This window comes from Kogia breviceps, chromosome 10 (genome assembly GCF_026419965.1).
Source record: "Kogia breviceps isolate mKogBre1 chromosome 10, mKogBre1 haplotype 1, whole genome shotgun sequence".
Taxonomy (NCBI): domain Eukaryota; kingdom Metazoa; phylum Chordata; class Mammalia; order Artiodactyla; family Physeteridae; genus Kogia; species Kogia breviceps.
The window spans coordinates 105,344,216-105,360,987 of record NC_081319.1 but is presented as its reverse complement, the minus strand read 5'-3'; the positions used below and the strand labels follow the sequence as shown (position 1 = coordinate 105,360,987).

Sequence of the window (16,772 nt, the reverse complement as noted above, 5' to 3'; positions counted from 1 at the left end):
CTCACCTTCTCCAAAGAACATCCACGGAAGAACCCGTTAGGCCACCGAGAGGCCGTGACAAGCGCCCCAGCTCTGAGTTCGAGCAGGAGGCTGCCGCGTGAAGTGCACCGCACCCTGAATGCTGTGGGTCTCTAACTCCCCATTAAGCATCAGTCCCTGCTGGACACGAAGAGGAGATCTCAAGAGGTTTTAAAAAACAGCACCTTTCCACACTCCTCCTAGGTCGTTAATTACCCAGCAAGTGGATTTATTAAATGACCTGGCTCGACATTAGCAAGAAACACAACTCTGATGCCACTGGGGCTCGGAGAGCTCCCCGGGCATTCAGAAACGGACCAGAGGGAAGATGAGAGGGAAGCAGAAAGGGGTGCGGTGGGGTGGCGGCCCCAAGGAGGGCCTGCAGGACGGCAGGGAAGCCTCAGCCCGAGACGGAGAAGGAAGAAGAAGAACCCACTCGTTCCACGGAAACCGTAAACAAAGCCCACAGCTATGAACTTGGTAAGCGGGCATCTGTGACTCTTTCTTCCCCGGCCCCCCTTAAAAAGTTTGCTTGTTTGGAGAGTCGGGGGAGGGGCTCCAAATCAAGCGGCCACGGGGGGCTGGCGGTTCTTTCCGAGACAGCCTGCTCTTCGTGCCCAGAGGCGACGGGCACCGCTGGCCACACCCACCCCGCGGGGTCTGCTCTGCGGTGGCCGGGCCACGCAGTGCCGGGGACGGCCCGGGGCTCAGAGCAGCGGGCCAGAGCCAACACTTCCGTCTTGCGGGTGGGAACAGGGAGCCCGTATGATGCAGCGGTCCCACTTCTGGGCACACCCCCAAAAGAGCTGAAAGCCGGGTCTCGAAGAGATATTTGCACACCCGTGTTCCCTGCAGCACTATTCCCAGCAGCCAGAAGGTGCCAGCGACCCACGTGTCCACGGACGGATAAACTACACACGGTCTAGACAGACAATGGAACACCCCTCAGGCTTACAAAGGAAGTTCAGACACATATCACAACATGTGGATAAACCTTGAGGACATCGTGCTCGGTGAAACAAGCCAGACACAAAAGGACAAACACTGTGTGGTGCCACTGATGCGGGGTCCCCAGAGGGGTCAGATGCACAGAGACAGAGAGTAGAAAGTGGGTGGCGGGGACCGGGGGAGGGGAGACAGTGTTTAATGGGGACAGGGTGTCAGCGGGGGAGACGGACGGCGGTGACCGCCGCACAGCGACCTGAGCGTACTTAACACACACAATGACTCAGAAACGGTTCAGATGGTAAATCTTCTATTATGTGTTTTATACCACAATTTAAAAATTTTTTTAAAAAGTGAACGCCAAGAACCAGGGTGTGGTGAGAGAAATAAGCTGGTGAATTCTGCGTGAACTGTCAGGGAAGCCTCTCCGAGGAGGGACAGCAGGTGGAGGGCAGGGTAAATGTCTACACAGAGCCGGCTGGCATCTTTCATCCGCTGCTCCCTGACCGCCCCCTTCTCCCCCTCTTCAGGCTGTTTTCCTGCAATCACAGCCTAGTCCAGACTCACAAAGGTCTAAACTCGTCGGGGGGATGGAGCCCCTGCACGGTCAGCTGGCCGCGGGCCTGTGCAGCAGACACCCAGGGCAAGGTGCTTCTTCCTGACTTGTGAAGGCAGCGCAATCAAGTCCCGCAGATCCAGCACGAGGGGAGAGGGAGCAGGTGCGTGCATTTCAGGTTGTCACCAGCTGCTCAAAACCCACCCCACGCCTGCCGGCGGGGGGCTGCTTTGCTGGAGCCAGTTTTAAAGATTTGCCCTCGGCATGTGCCGTTATTTACTACCTTGCAAACCTGATGTCACTTGTCCTGAAACAATAATATTCAGCCAGCTTTGGTGGGCCACGTATCAAAGGGACACAATGCTGTGTTTCACAAAAGGCCCCGTTTCGGATGAAATCAACAGCCCCCCCTCCCGGCACAGCGTCACCAGGCCAGCCGCCACCATCGGTCTCTGCGTCACATCCTCAACAGCCGCCAGCTGGGAGTCACGTCAGGCCTAAGGGAACGGGGCTCTTTTCACACCTCCTGGCCTAAGCTAAACCTCTCATCCAATGATCCTGAAGAAGAAAAAGGCATGGCCACCTGGACATTTTACATACATGCAGCCTCTCAAGTAACTGGCCTCAAATCACAGATCGGAGTTTTAAAGATTCACCCACAACGTAAGAATGCAGAGCGATCCAGGCACACCCTGGGTGCCCTACCTGCCCCCTCCTCCTCCTCCTGCCGTGCCCAGAGCCTAGTCGAGTCTTAGTGCAAACCCTTCATGTGCGGGCCAAGAATTCTACCCCCGTCTGCAATGACCTCTCCGGCAGGCTCTCCCGTGGGAGGAGCTAGGAGCCAGAAGCAAGCCTCATGCTCCGAGGGGCCCAGAGCTCTGGGCACACTCAGCGTTCCCTGCAGGTTTACGATCTCCTAGGAGGGGCCTGGGCTAAGTGTATCCCCTGCGGCCACCCTGGCCCCATTTCCCTATCCATCTGTCTCATCTGTGAAAGACCGGGTGGAAACTAGGGGCCGGCCTGCATCCCACGTAGGGCCCTTGGCATTCCCGAGCCGGGCGCGCACATCACTAGACCCTAAGGGAAGGTACAGAGTCTAGGCAGCCCTGCTTTATTTCGCAAACATTAGTTCCAGGTCTTGAGAGTGTAAATAAAACGCTGGCCACCTGTGAAACCACGGCCGGACAGCAGCGGAGCCAAGGACCCTGACACCGATGCTAGAGTCCGGCCTGAGGGCCCCGCACGCCCAACGCGAGGGAACCAGACCATTTACTACTGATGCTGGGTCCGCTCTTTAAGGGCATCTGGTGAGCTGTGTGGATAGAGAAGCGACACCCTGACTCTTTACCGACTCACCGAAACCCCCCATGAGATCTCTTCCCGTCTCTTAGTTCTTTCTGAGCATCTACCACGGGCAGAGGATACGGGAGGGGCTGCGATCCACGGAGCTACGGTGAAGGCGGCAGCAGTGACTCGCGGGCAGTCAACCAGTCGTGGTGAAGACAAGGAGGACGGCGGCCTGTGTCCTCGCTCCCGCTGGCCAGCCCCGCGCTTTGCGCTCGGTCAGACTTCATTTGCACGCAGGGTCACTGAGACCTCGTTCTGCTATAGCAGTCCCTATCCATCGGCCGTGGTAATGCAGGGTTGAGCCGTCAGTTCTGAGCCCAGCCAACGCTTTTGGCATCCAGTCCACATCCATCTAGCTCACGAGGCTTCATGAGAAATCCCAGCTATTACCTTTACGATTCATAACCACCTACGTGACATCACGCGTCCTCCTCCCTCATCTTTAATGGGCGGGAACGGGACCAAGAGAACTCCAGCCTTTCCAGCTTTCATATTTTACAGCCACACACATACTTCTACTCTGTGACAGTGCTGCAGAGATTTTCATCACGTTCCATGAATTCATTCACCTAACTCATATTTAGACACCCTTTCTGTGCCAGGTGCAACTCCAGGTGCCGGAGATACAGCGGAGAAGAAGAATGGGAAGGTCGTGCTCTGTGGAGTCTACTCCAGAGCCGGCGGGGGGGGGGGTGGGGGGGGTGGGAGTATTCATGGAGTTTCAGATAAATAAATATAGTTCCAGGGGGTGGTAGATGCTTAAAAAAAGGCAGGTGGTCCTAAAGGGATAATTTGGCTGATGGTTAGATGGATGGTCTGAGAAAGTTTTGCAGATGTCACATGAGCAGAATCACGGTGACAGAACATGGCCAGGTCTGCAGAGGTCTGGGATGGAGCGTCTCAGGCAGACGGAGAGGCTCCTAAGAATGACCCGAGGAACCAGTGAGAGCCTGGCACGTAGAGAATGGAAAGGAGGTCAGTTGGGCTGGAATACGGAGTGAGGTCACGGGACCTCACAGGCCGCAGTGAGGACCTTGGGCTGCACGGTGAAAGCCACTGGAGGGCGTCGCAAGGACCACGGGTCATCCCCCAGCACCCCACCCAGCACCCCACCCCGCCTCCCGCAGGCTTGCGGCTGTCCCAGATGAGACGGTATTTCCCAGACCCCTTGCAACTGGGTGCGGGCAGGTTACTATGGGGATGTAAGATGTGGTACCCACGACCTCCGAGCGGTGACCTTAATGGGAAGAGCGTTCCCGCCTCCTCTTTTCCACCTCCGTGCTGGCTGGAATGTGGACGTGATGGCAGGATTAGCAGACAGGGAGGGTCAGGAGACCATCCACGCCCGCCTGGATGACCACGGTGACAAGAGAAATAAACAGCTACTTTGTTTAAATCCGTCATTCTGGTTTTCAGGCTTCCACAGTGAAGCCACTGCTAACTAACCCAGAGGGTTTGAAGTAGACGAGCACGGGCCTGGTTCACGATGTACAGGTATCACCCTGGGTATAAGTGAAGAATTAGTTACACGGCATGAACAGGAGGCAGGAAGACGGCTCAGGAAGCCACCGAGGGCAAGAAACGGAAAGGCTTTGCCTCCGGGGCTGTGGTGGGGTGGAGGGAACCGAGGGCCTCAGCAGGTGTGACCAGAAGGACTTGCTGATCAAGGTGGAGAGGGGAGGAAGCAACTCAGACCCTCGGCTGCAGCCGCCGTGCAGGTGGCGGTTCCGGGCTGAGGTCGGGGAGACGCGGGGGCCGCGGCTGCGAGGCTGAGGGCGGACAAGGGCTCCGTCTCAGCCGCACTGACCCTGAGATGCTTTCAAGAGCCAAGCGGAACTCCCACCAGGCAGCTGCGTGGAGGGGTGCGGAACTTGGTAGGGAGGTCAGGGCTGGCGAAATAAACCATCCCGAGACGATTCAACGCCAAGCTTCCAGCAGCGCTGACCAAAACAGCAGCTGCTAGCCACATGCAGTTACTTATACTGAATTAATTAAAATTAACTAAATTTACAGGCTCAGTGCCCCAGTCCCCGGCCACATGTCACTTGCTCAACCGCCACACGTGGCGGGGTCGGAGCACCGGGCAACGCAGACACAGAGCACAGTCCCAGCCCCGCTGCAAAGCCTCTCGGAAAGCTCTGGTCTAAACCTCTTTAGAGACAGTTTATGATGACGGATTTGCTTTGTCTCACAGCCTGACGTGTGAGAGAGAATGGGAGAGAAAATAAAGGCGTGTGTTTTCCCATTTTATTTCTTCTTCTGTAACTTAGACGTGTAACCACCACACTCCTTCACCCAAATCCTTCAGGTTCATGTTTATAAACTGTTCACAATAGTTCCCCATATTTGAAGAGACCAGAGGTCTGTGTAACTTTTCAGAAGGTAACTATCCTGAGGTTTCAACTCTTCTTTTATTCTCAGCTGCCTTATCAGCCCCGAAGAAGGATGGGAGCCTTAAGCAATGCTCTTTCGTCCTGCTGAAAACAGACAGCAGCCACTCCCGCCCTGCTGGGCCCCCAGCCCCACAGAGATGCCAAAGCAGCGGTGATGGGACAGAAAAGGCAACAGTGCAAACACTTGCTTCTACTGTCACAAGGTGGATGGGGAAAATGCCAAAAAAGAGAGCCTGGAAAAACAGCAAAAGAACAATTATCCCCTGGAGAGAACATGAAATAAGACCTTACAGTGACCCCACAAGGGAAATGGAAAATAAACGAACGGGTCAGAGACCAGCACCAGGTTTCTGGGTGACAATCACAAAGGAACAAAAAGGTTTGGGCGCCGCGATCCCCTCCCGGGATGTCAGCCTTAAACCCGGGTGGCGTGTTCTGTGATTCAATTACACCCTCTTAAAGAGAGAGATCCGAGTACCCCAGAGCAAGCCGACACCCCGACGACTCCAGGCTCACGTCAAAGTTGCAACAACAATCCCCACCCGTGGCTGGAAGCCCGCACCGCCGCGAGCCGGGTGAAACACGAGGACGGATGCCGAAGGATGATTCCGGAGGAGACCATCTTTTCTCTGACAAAAGCGCCAGGACGAGGAATGACTTCGGTAAATTTCATTCATGGGAGAGAGAGATCTGAACGATGCGCTCTCCGCTGAACTTTCTGCAGGGACGCCTTCCGCGACAAAGAGGGCCTTCTAGTTCAAACTGGTTAGAACTAGCGCAGCACAAACTCTTGCTACTGGAAAGCCACCACGGGATGAGAGGGCAAGGCCCCCCAGAGCTACCTCCCCGAGACACGGAACGGAGCAGACACGTTCGCAAAAAGCGGGCGATGGCTGTCCGCCTACGGAGTGAAGCCGGGACACCGCACCCGGCACCCACGTCCCTCGGAGGCCCCAGCCCTTGGGGAAAACCTTCCCAGCCCCCCACGGTGACTCCCCGTGGAGAGGTCACACTCGCCGGCCAGGCTCCTGGGTGAGAGGACAGAGGTGTCTCGCTCGGGAAGGCGCTGGACGAGGCAGCTGACCGGGGAGAAGGACGGGGAGTTGGCGGGGGGCAGGCCGGAGCCAAGCCCTCCACCCGGTGATGGGGCTGGGAGTGGCTGAGGGCGGCAGGAATGAGCACAGGGAGAGGGCCACCAGCTGGACTCTAGAACGCGGGTTCCTGAGTGGGCGGAGGCCCGTCTCTGGCCACCTGAGGACACGTTCTTGGCGGTCTGCAGGAAACTTTACATTTCACGTTCTCACGTCAACGAGAATCCATTTACATTAACACAAGCGTCACCTCGATCGTCTGGCTGAGCAGCCCGGAACCCAGCAGGGACCTGAGATTTCAGACCACGTTCGTGTCTAGATTTACACGCCGAAGGCCGCAGGTCGCCAGGGCTGGCTGCACTGAGGCTTAACCGTGGTTTGAAGCAAGCAGCGGGAGACGGGAGCCACCGCCGTGTCCAGCGTCCCAGGACGTGAGCGGGCCGAGGCCGGCCCTGGAAAGGCCGTGCTCGTCTGCACGGGGCGCCAGCACACAGGACGCAGCGGCGGCTTCCCGGCTCGGCCCCGGTCGGCCCTGGACTAGGCGCCTGTTCAGTTAATGCGTTAATAATGACACAAACCTCACTCTAATGGTCCAGAGAAGCAGACGAGTCGGCAGGGTCGTCGGGGGGCCGAGCGGCGTGGCGGGCGTGAAGGATGAGTATTCCACGTGGGCAGAGCCTCAAAGCTGTCCCGCCACCTCAGACAGCGAAGTGGTGTGAACGGGCATCCCGGACGCTGGGAGGTTTCAGGTCCGAATGCCAAAGCGGATGAAATGTGAGGCTGAATCCGAAGCCGTGTCCGTCTGCTGTCTAACCCAACAAGGCTGAACGGGTGCTTCTGCCTCAGGAAAAGACCCTCACCCGTCACAGTCAAGTGCCATTAGTTTGGACCGTGTTGGTTTTGGAAGTGGAGGTCGTTAACATTTTGGTGTCATAGCCATTTAGAAGCTGTAAGGACTCATGCAAACTCCTTACGGGATATTGGTACACATTTAAAATGGTATTAGGGGGCTTCCCTGGTGGCGCAGCAGTTGGGAGCCCGCCCGCCGATGCAGGGGACGCGGGTTCGTGCCCCGGTCCGGGAGGATCCCACGTGCCGCGGAGCGGCTGGGCCCGTGAGCCGTGGCCGCTGAGCCTGCGCTCCGCGACGGGAGAGGCCACCACAGTGAGAGGCCCGCGTACCGCAAAAAAATAAATAAAAATAAAATAAAATAAAATGGTATTAGGGCTGTTAGGAACGACATGGCAGTTACCAACACGGGCACTGGAGCCACCGAGACCCGGGGTCCAGTCCTGGCTCCTCCACCTCTGCGTTTGTGGTTCTGGGCCAGTTACCTCACCTACACCTCAGGTCCCCATCTGCAAAGTGGGGGTAACAGTGGTGCCCGAATCACAGGGTTAAGGGGTGGAGTAACTGAACTATTGATACTGCACTCAGCACAGCATCAAGGCACACTGTCAAGTCCAGTCAGTGCCAGCTCCTCCTGAAAGGTCCCACTCGCCCGGGGATTAGAGGTCTCAGTTTCCTTATCTGTAAAATGGGGGCCTTAGTAGGATCTACCTTATATAGTTAGTACGAAATTTAAAAAATATGTGTGTGAGACAGATCTTGAAGACAGCTGCCGGTGTTCCATTTCCTTGCGTGTTTCTCAGCGAGGAATGGAGTGTCGTGGGTGTGACGGGTACCCAGGAACTGGGGTCCAACAGAAGAGCTGAGGGCCCCTCGTACGATGTGTCCCGGAGAACCTTCCCTTTAGTTTATTATCTTCTCCTGCCCCTGAAGTGGTTCGGAGTTTAAAAATGCAGCCTGTGGGGCTCTGGATGGATGTCGCAGGAGAGGTAGTCTATTAAGCCAGCTGCCGGAGAGATGGTTATGAAGCGGATTCTTACCCCCGCCTGTCTCCACCACAGTGACTCTCCTCCGTGACCCCCAGCGAGCAGCCAGCTCCAGTCCAACGTTCCCCTCCAGCTAAGTGCTCCGAGTTTGCTGTGAGCTCGGGGAAGCCCTCAGACGAGGCCCTTTGGCAGAGGAAAGGCTCGATGACCCCAACACAGGACTGCTGCAGAGCGGTGGCCGTCACACGCACAGAAGCGCGCGCACAAACACACACGCCCACGCACACTCCTCTGGATCTTCGTGGTTTACTGACGGCGATTACGTTCATCCTCTCAACTCTCTGCACCACCCTTCGTGGTCAGAAACGGACTCAGAGTCTTCAAGCACCTCGCCCAAGATCACACTGGGTGAGCGGTGGGGCCTGGCTTCCATCCAACACCAAACCCTCCCCAGCATCTTCGCAGCTGCTGCTGCCTGACACACACGTGCGTGCCTGTGGAGGAGAAGCGGGGTGGGCGCACAGCAAGTGTGCAGACCCCGCTTTCGGCGTGAGCGGCTTGACATCCCGTGGAAGACAAAACCGCGTCTCTAGTTCAGATGCAGTTCTGAATTCCCAGCTACTGAGCCAAGAGAATGCACTGTTTCAGGTGACTTCAACAAAAGACTCATTACTGATTTGCCTTCTAAACTCAGTTTTTTCTACCCAATTATCACCAACACTTCTTTGTTATTTTCTTGCACAGCAATGTGGATGCACTTAAGCCACTGACTCGTAGGCTTAAGAATGGCTGCGATGGTAAATTTTATGTTACAAACACTTCCACGACAAAAAGTTACTTTCTTTCTAACATACTTGACATGAGGACAAGATGTATCCCTCTGGGGAAGACAGAAATTAAAACCTATGCTTGAAATGATTGAGATTACATTAATCACTAAATGGAAGTTGCTTTTGCCCCAGTTACCTCTGACCTACTGGGCGACCATTGCTTCATCCCAGGGCTGTTTCTCAATCCTCGTCTTGCATCACTGGACACTCTCATTGGCCCCTCCTTAGAGCCCCGGTTATCAGGCTATTCTGACTTTCCACTGACCACTCAGGCTACTCCTTTCCACCTCCCTCACTGGTTCCTCTTCCTCCACCCATTTACTTCTCATGTTACACCGGCTCTGGGCAAACTCAGCTGTGCCGGGGCCTGTAACTGCTACCTTGATGCTGAGGACATGCGGACCTTGCTCCTGAACTTCTGAACAGCCAATCACCTACTAAATCAATCACCCCAGATGGCCCTAAGGCACCACCAACTCGTCACATCTGAAACTGACGCGGTCATCTTCCCCCAGCAAACCTGCCAGAGGAGGGGAGGGGCCAGTGGCTTCGAAAGCTATAGGATTAGGAATCTGAAAGCCTGGGTTGCATTCCTCCCCCCACCCTTTGGAGGAAACCCCACCCAGGTGCCCAAGCCGGTCACCAGGTCCTCTCCGCTCCCTTCTCCAAAATCACCTCAGCTCAGGTCCCACCTCCCCAAAGTCTCTCCTTGCCCGTGGCCAGAGTCTCATCCAGGCCCTCCTTCCTCACCCAGATGCTGCAAACGCCTGCAGCTTTCAGCTCGGCCTGCTTCCTTGGTCTGCTCTCCACTGCCCCAACCTGAGCAATCCCCCCAAAACGTGCATCTAACACGGTACCTTTCTGCTTGAGACCCTGCAGTAGCCTGGCACTGTCCCAAGGTCACGGAGGACAGAGTCTTTTTGTGCATTGTCCCAGCCTCCTTCCCAGGCTTCACTACTCCTGATTCAGCCTCTGGGCTACACCCAGCCCCTAATAACCCACATTATCCAGGATGCTCTAGGCCCCAGCTGGTCCCTAATCATTCATATTACCCAGAATGCACTAGGCTCCAGCTGGTCCCTAACGATTCACATTACCCAGGATGCACTAGAGTCCACCTGGCCCCTAATCACTCACATCTGCCAGGATGCACTAGACTCCAGCTAGTCCCTGATCACAGCACCCAGAATGCACTAGGCTCCAGCTCATCCCTGATCAAGCACAGTACCCAGAATGCACTAGGCTCCAGCTCGTCCCTGATCAAGCACAGTACCCAGAATGCTCTAGGCTCCTCTGGCCTCTGAGTATCCACTGCAAATAGCTAACACCTACTCTCCCTGACCCTACCAAATTCCCAGCTCGGCCTTGCTTTCCGACACTCTCAGTGCAGCCGGGGCCTGGCCCTGCATCTCCCTTACTAACCTGAGTCCTGGTGGGCAGGAAGGTGTGTCTGCCTTTGCGTGCTCAGCCCCTGACTTAGGTACCCGGCACCTAGCAAGCCCTCGAATGCTTGCTGAGCACATGAGTGAAGGAGAAAGCAGTCCTGTTTTCATGAGAGCCACCAAAAACAAAACCGAGGCTCTCTGAAGCCGAGTTGCTCTGGCGTGACACACAGCCACACGGTCGCTGACAGCAAGGCTTCAGGGCTCTGCGTCACGGGAGTTACGTTTCTCTCTATTCTCTCAGCCAAGATTATGGGTTTTTTTGCCAACAGAAGTCTTCGCAAACCAGTCATGATTTCATCTCCCACCAGGTCCGTTTGGATGTTTTTGTTTGTTTGTTTGTTTTGCGGTCCGCGGGCCTCTCACTGCTGTGGCCTCTCCCGTCGCGGAGCACAGGCTCCGGACGCGCAGGCGCAGCGGCCACGGCTCACGGGCCCAGCCGCTCTGCGGCACGTGGGATCCTCCCGGACCGGGGCACGAACCCGCGTCCCCCGCATCGGCAGGCGGACTCCCAACCACTGCGCCACCAGGGAAGCCCCCGTTGGGATGTTTTTAAAGAAGCCTGGTCTTTTTCACTTGCTTTCCAGGTGACGTTCACTTCCTCTCTCTTTTGTTTCACAAGCGAAAAACAAAACAAAGTGAGTCCAGCGTCGCTCTCCTACTTCTCCTCAACCCTCTCTTCGAGTCAGCGCCGTTTCCAGCACTGTGTCCCTTCCTGTCTTTCCAGACGAGAAAAGAAAATCCTGTGGCATCTAACGGGATTCCTGGAACAGACCTGTGAGTCCACCTGGCAAACGTGTGGTGAAAAAGGAGGGTACAGTGGGCAGGAAAGGCTCTCCCAGAAGGGTGGGGGGGGCTGTGGCCGAGAAGGCAGGGCCGAGAAGCACAGGGACAGGGAAGCGGTCACATGCGAGTCCTGCCCCTCGCTCACCTCCCACGTCACCTCTGACCTCAGCCGCTCAGCGCTGCAGCCTCCAGAGAGCGACGACGCAGGCTGCCAGCGCGGGCCGCGGGAGGACACCACTCAGGGCCAAGCACCCCCGGTTTCCTGGCCTGCCTGGCCCCTGCTGAGGGCTATGAAACCCTGAGCACCGGGGCAGCTCCTCCTGGCTGAGCTTAGGCAGGAAAGCACGGGGGCAGCGGAGGTTTCCACTTGGTTTTGTCGTTGTCTCATCGTGACAGCAGCAGTCAGTGTTAACGCCTAGAACCCATTTGTTTTTGTTTTCTACCCATTTTCTCCACAAATGGTTCCACGGGACACACTCTGAAACCTGTGCCCCGACTTGAGCGAGAGGGAGCCAAGACGCTTAGAGATACAGCAGTTTGCTGCGGGCACAGGGTCGGTCCACTGCGGAGCTCACACTACACCTGGTCTCCGGATCTCCACAGCTCTCTCCTTCCCCTTTTAGTGTGTGAGCAGCTTGCGTCACACGAAGCCCCCACGCACCACCAGAATCCCAGCCCGGGAAACACCTAATCCTCAGGGACAGACACGGCGTTAATTACATCCTCCACCGCGGTGGGGGGGGGTGGGGGGGCATCCAAATACTCTAATTTTAGAACGCCAAATATCTAAATATTTTCTATTTTTTTTCCGCTGATTTTGAGACAGGACTCTTTTCACCAAATCCAAAACACCCAAAGGAACATGCACTTGACGCGCACTTACACACACCTCTGTCCCAACTTCCAGCAGAAGACTGGGCGTCCGGGACTCAGTGATGCCCCCAGCCGCGTACCCTCCCTCTGCCCTCGTATTTCCACCTTGGATGTGCAGGTGACACAATGTATCTTCACATGCCCTAGAGCCACACAGACATGTGCACTTTCTTCAGAGAAAAGTCTCCATATCAATCCAAGTTGCGGCTAATGTGTGTGATGGGGGAGAGAGGTTTCATCATTTTTATTTGAAGAACTGGCAAACTGAGAAACACTCGTCCTCAGCGGCGTTTCCTGGTTCCCTGCTGGACGACTCGCCCCTCCAGCCTCAGAGCAGCCGCAGGGCCCCAGCCGCTGCCACCTCAACCCCTCGGGAGGATGGGACTGAGCTGCGGGGAACCTCTGCCCTCTCTCGGCATCGCGAGAGTGCTGGCGTTCCTGCGACGTGTGACAGGGAAGGCAGGTGAGCGGGCACAGGCCTGTTACCTTTCTCTTAGACATCTGCTCCCTTCCTTGTCACAATCTGTCTGTCGGTTAAAGTGTTTCCCAGGAAGAAAAAGACAGATGAGGAAACCTAAGTCTGTTCTGATTTCCCAACCATGCCGTTTTGAACCCGGATCAAACCAAAACTCTTCTGAAGTTTAAAAATAAAATGTTTGCCAAAGACTTTGGGTAAACTCTGACTCACTTTCCTGGTGGACAAAGCCCCGTATGTAGAACTGGTCCCACCAGAACGGGGTTGTGGCTCCCAGGGTGGCTGCAGGGAAGGCCCAGGTATCCGAAGACGGGGCAAGTGGGGGAAGGAAGAGGCGACAGATGACGAGGGCCAAGCTCACGTTCACGGGAAACTGTCCCTTCACCCAAACGCAGTGCCAATACCTGCTCATCAGCCAGCTGGGGTCACTTATACTGAAACTGCCCCTTCACCCAAATGCAGTGCAAATATTTGCTCATCAGCCAGCTGGGGGCACTTATACTTGACCACACAGCTCAGTGACTCAGTCCCTGGTGCCACGGTTCAGCGGACTGTCTTCTTAACGTACAGCACAGCTCTGATGCTCAAAAACCCTGTCGACTGAAATACACCCCAAGAATATTCGTTCAGAAGAACATCAAATTATAGAAATACAGGCAATCGCGAGGAAGAAAGTCACCCAGCATGATGGAAATTACCCAGCCTGAGTCCAGATCCATCATCTATCTCATGAGCCAGCGAGAAGCAGAACATCACCCCACGCAGAGCAAACTCAAGGTTCTTCAGAGATTATTTACCAGTGAAGATGAGGCTCCTCATTTTGCCAAGTAACCAGTAACTCAGTCACCTGTGAAATTTCTGGTCACTCCTGATGTGTAAAATTTGTCCAATTACGTATGCTGTCTGGGTTGGAGGAGGGTTATTATAATGAGAACACGAAGCTTTTAATTTTTCAAGGAAATTGTTCAAACAAAACAAAACAATTGTTTTGTTTTTTGGCCTGTTGCTAGGCTGAAGAACAAAAACAAAAAAGTAACGTTCATTCACCCACCGTCAGTAAGGTATGGTCTCTGCTGGCAAAAAGCAGGGCTCATTACTAGCGCTCAGGGGCGGGGGAGGTTGCTGCAAGTGGGGAGGGGAAGACAGAGATCAAATGAAGAGAGAAACTCAAAAAAGTAGGCTAGAAACATTCCTCTCCCCCAGAACTTATTACATCTGCTATCAAGTCAAAAAGCTATAACCTCTCGAGGCTTCTTTTAGACAAGGACACATCTTTACAAAAGCTGCATCACCCTGTCTGTGAGGTTACGAATCCTTGTTGGAAAAAGAATTCACACCAGAACAAATCACATCTGCCTGTGTTGAAAAGCGTCTATTTCTTTAGCCTCTGACAAGACTTTCTTTTTCATAAACGAATTAGGAAATGTGATGCTCGCTTCTCTTCTTTGTCTGTGCTTCCCTGCTGCTGGCCCAGCTAAGTCAAGACTTTCTACCTTTTTTTTTTCTTTTTTATTTTTCCCGGGTTCAGAGCTAAAGGGCTACAATGAAGCCACCGGGGTGGCCCAAGTGTGTTTAATTATTTCAGTGTCTTGTGAGGCCTCAGAGGCGGCAGGAAGCTCGGCTGTAGCTGCCACTAACCGTTCAGCACGGCTCGCTGTCTCTGGCCCCCGCCAACATGCTTACAGGCACAGACTCCTGGGAAGATGCCAACCGTCTCTAGTTTACGTCCTCATTACACGACCACGTCTCCCTTTGGCGAGCCGAAGGAAACTACAGTTCCAAGGAGAGAGTCTTTACCTGGAACGCACCTCAGACAAATTCCAAAACAGGAAAAACCTTAAGCAGCCTTTTGCACGTAAAAGCACAAAACTTTCACACGTCAGCAGCATGTCTCAAAACGAAGAGTCCACCTTCGTGGCAAGCTCCGCAAGAAACAAAATGGGCAAAAATCACGCCTCTCTCGTCTTACGATGCCAAGAACCTGAAAGGCTCAAAAGAACGATATCCAGGTCTCTTCTGAGAAAATTCAGACCTTTTCCAGCAGATGCATTAAGCAAGCTAAAAACCTGCCAGTTGAAGGGCGAGAAAATGTCAGGACCGTAAAAAATGTATCTTCCAAATAATCAGCTTCCCCAGTGTAAAAACTCGTCTTTAAAGTCAAGAAATACTTCGACCCTGTGACCAGGGTTATGAGGAATTTCCTTCAAGCAAAACCAACTCCCAAGCATTCACTAAGCACAGATACTACTTGTGTACAAAACGGTAGCAAGCACACTAATTAGGAAATTCAGAGTCACCTGCCCTACAGACTGAGAGCTGGGCTCTTCAGTTCTTGTCACCAGCCTGTCTTCTCCCAAGATGCCAGAGAGAGGGGCTCCGCCCCAGCCCGGCACGCAGCACACCCACCCCAGCGCTGTCTGCCCGGTACAGCTTCATTTCCTGTCCTGAGTCCCCCTTCCCCAGCTTTCCTGACTTACGCTGTTTAAATATTATCTCAACGAACTCCAAGTAATCATTTACATTGTTTTGCTTTATTTTAATTTTGCTGTATCAGATATCGTATTAATCCCGACAACGGGCCACTGGTGGATATTTGGAAATTTTCGCTGCGACGGTATCTGTCATGACGTTTGACTCATAATCCCAATCTAAGAAAACGTAACTATTTATTTATGCCTTGCTTCATTGCTGAGAAAACTTAAGACTGTGTGCAGAAACCCATATAATAAAATAATACTTAAATTATGGAGATAGGAAAACGGGACAAAGGAGAAATGAAAGCAGAAAATTTCAAATAAAACTAGGAGAGGGGCCAGCATTTAAAGCTCAGCTTGTCAAGGCCACACACATGCTAGATCACATTCTAAGCTTTCCAAGCTTCCCAGCGTCAGTGGAAAGAGAGAGCATCACTTATCAGTGGCTAAAATATGACAGCCCACTGGTCAAATCTGGCCACCATCTGCCTCTGTAAACAAAGTCCTACTGGAACACGGCCACACCTAATCATTTACATATTATTTATGGCTGCTTTCAGGATACGATGGCAGATCTGAGTAGCTGCAACAGAATAAAATATTTACTACCTGTCCCTTTACAGAAAAAAGTTTGCAGATGCCCGGGTTACACGATCTGTGCCGGTAAGATAACAGCAAAGCCGTCTCCCGGGATAAGCACGCTCTTCGTATGGTTCTGAGGTGTGTAAGAGAACTTTCTACCATAAAGAGCTCACTGTGTAATCTCATGAACAAACAGCCTTAGCTTCATTTTTCACGGTACATACAGCAACAGATTTCCCAGGGACAATGGCGATTCTACATGAGGCTGGAATGATGCCGTTTGGGGGAAATTCTCTCCAGGTCTGGCTGAGTTCAGGGGAGTCTGCAGAGACGGCCAGTGCCGGCCACCCCCTGCCCTCCTTCCTTATCACAGGCCGGCAGGGCTAACAGGTCAGGTTCCTCTCCCGCTGGGCCCTAAGGGTCCTCACAGGTCCTCTGAGGTCTCTGCCAGCAGATGGCATGCAAGATAAAACCAATATGTCAGCTTTGCTTTAAGGCTCTTTTCCGTGAACATTCTCTCCACTGAATGTGGTTAAGTACCGGGGTGGTGAGATGGAGGTTATTTCTCTGCTAAGTTCCTGAAGCGTGGCTGTTCCACCCTGCCAGCGTGCAGAGCCAGCCCCGGGAACAGTGTCCTCGAGGAAGCAAAGGACGGATGTCCTCCTGTGGGAACTGGAGCCCCGCGGGGATGGCGGCCTGGAGAGCAGACGCCCACGTGCCTGAACAAACATGGGGCCAGAGGGCCTGAGAGCAGGGCCCGGAGCCTCTTCCAGAACGAGCGCGAGAGCCGCTCCTCTGCACAGACGGACGGGTGGGCAGGGACGGGGAACGGCCCAGGCACCTTGAATGGAAGCGCTCAAGTCCCCCCGCCCCGTCCATGATGTTTGTTCAAAGAAACAAACCCTCCGAACAGCCATTACCTCGACCCACTGCCCTGGAACACATACATTCCTTAAGAAACCCCAAGAGCAAGCGTTCCAAAATAAATGCAAATAACCTGGAAATGGTGATGTCTAAGAAACCACAGATCAACTCAGTGTCGGAAGAAGATAACAAAACTGTCAACAGTGACTTTAGGAGAACGCCTCCATAGCCCTTTTATCCTCTGTGGTTATAAAGCTACGT

General features: G+C 54.0%; 1 protein-coding gene across 6 annotated transcripts in view; it reads right to left on the bottom strand.

The window, feature by feature from the left end:
* The window catches only part of SLC22A23 (solute carrier family 22 member 23), a 144,210-nt gene that overhangs the window by 85,869 nt on the left and 41,569 nt on the right, over window positions 1–16,772 (bottom strand). The window lies entirely within an intron of this gene.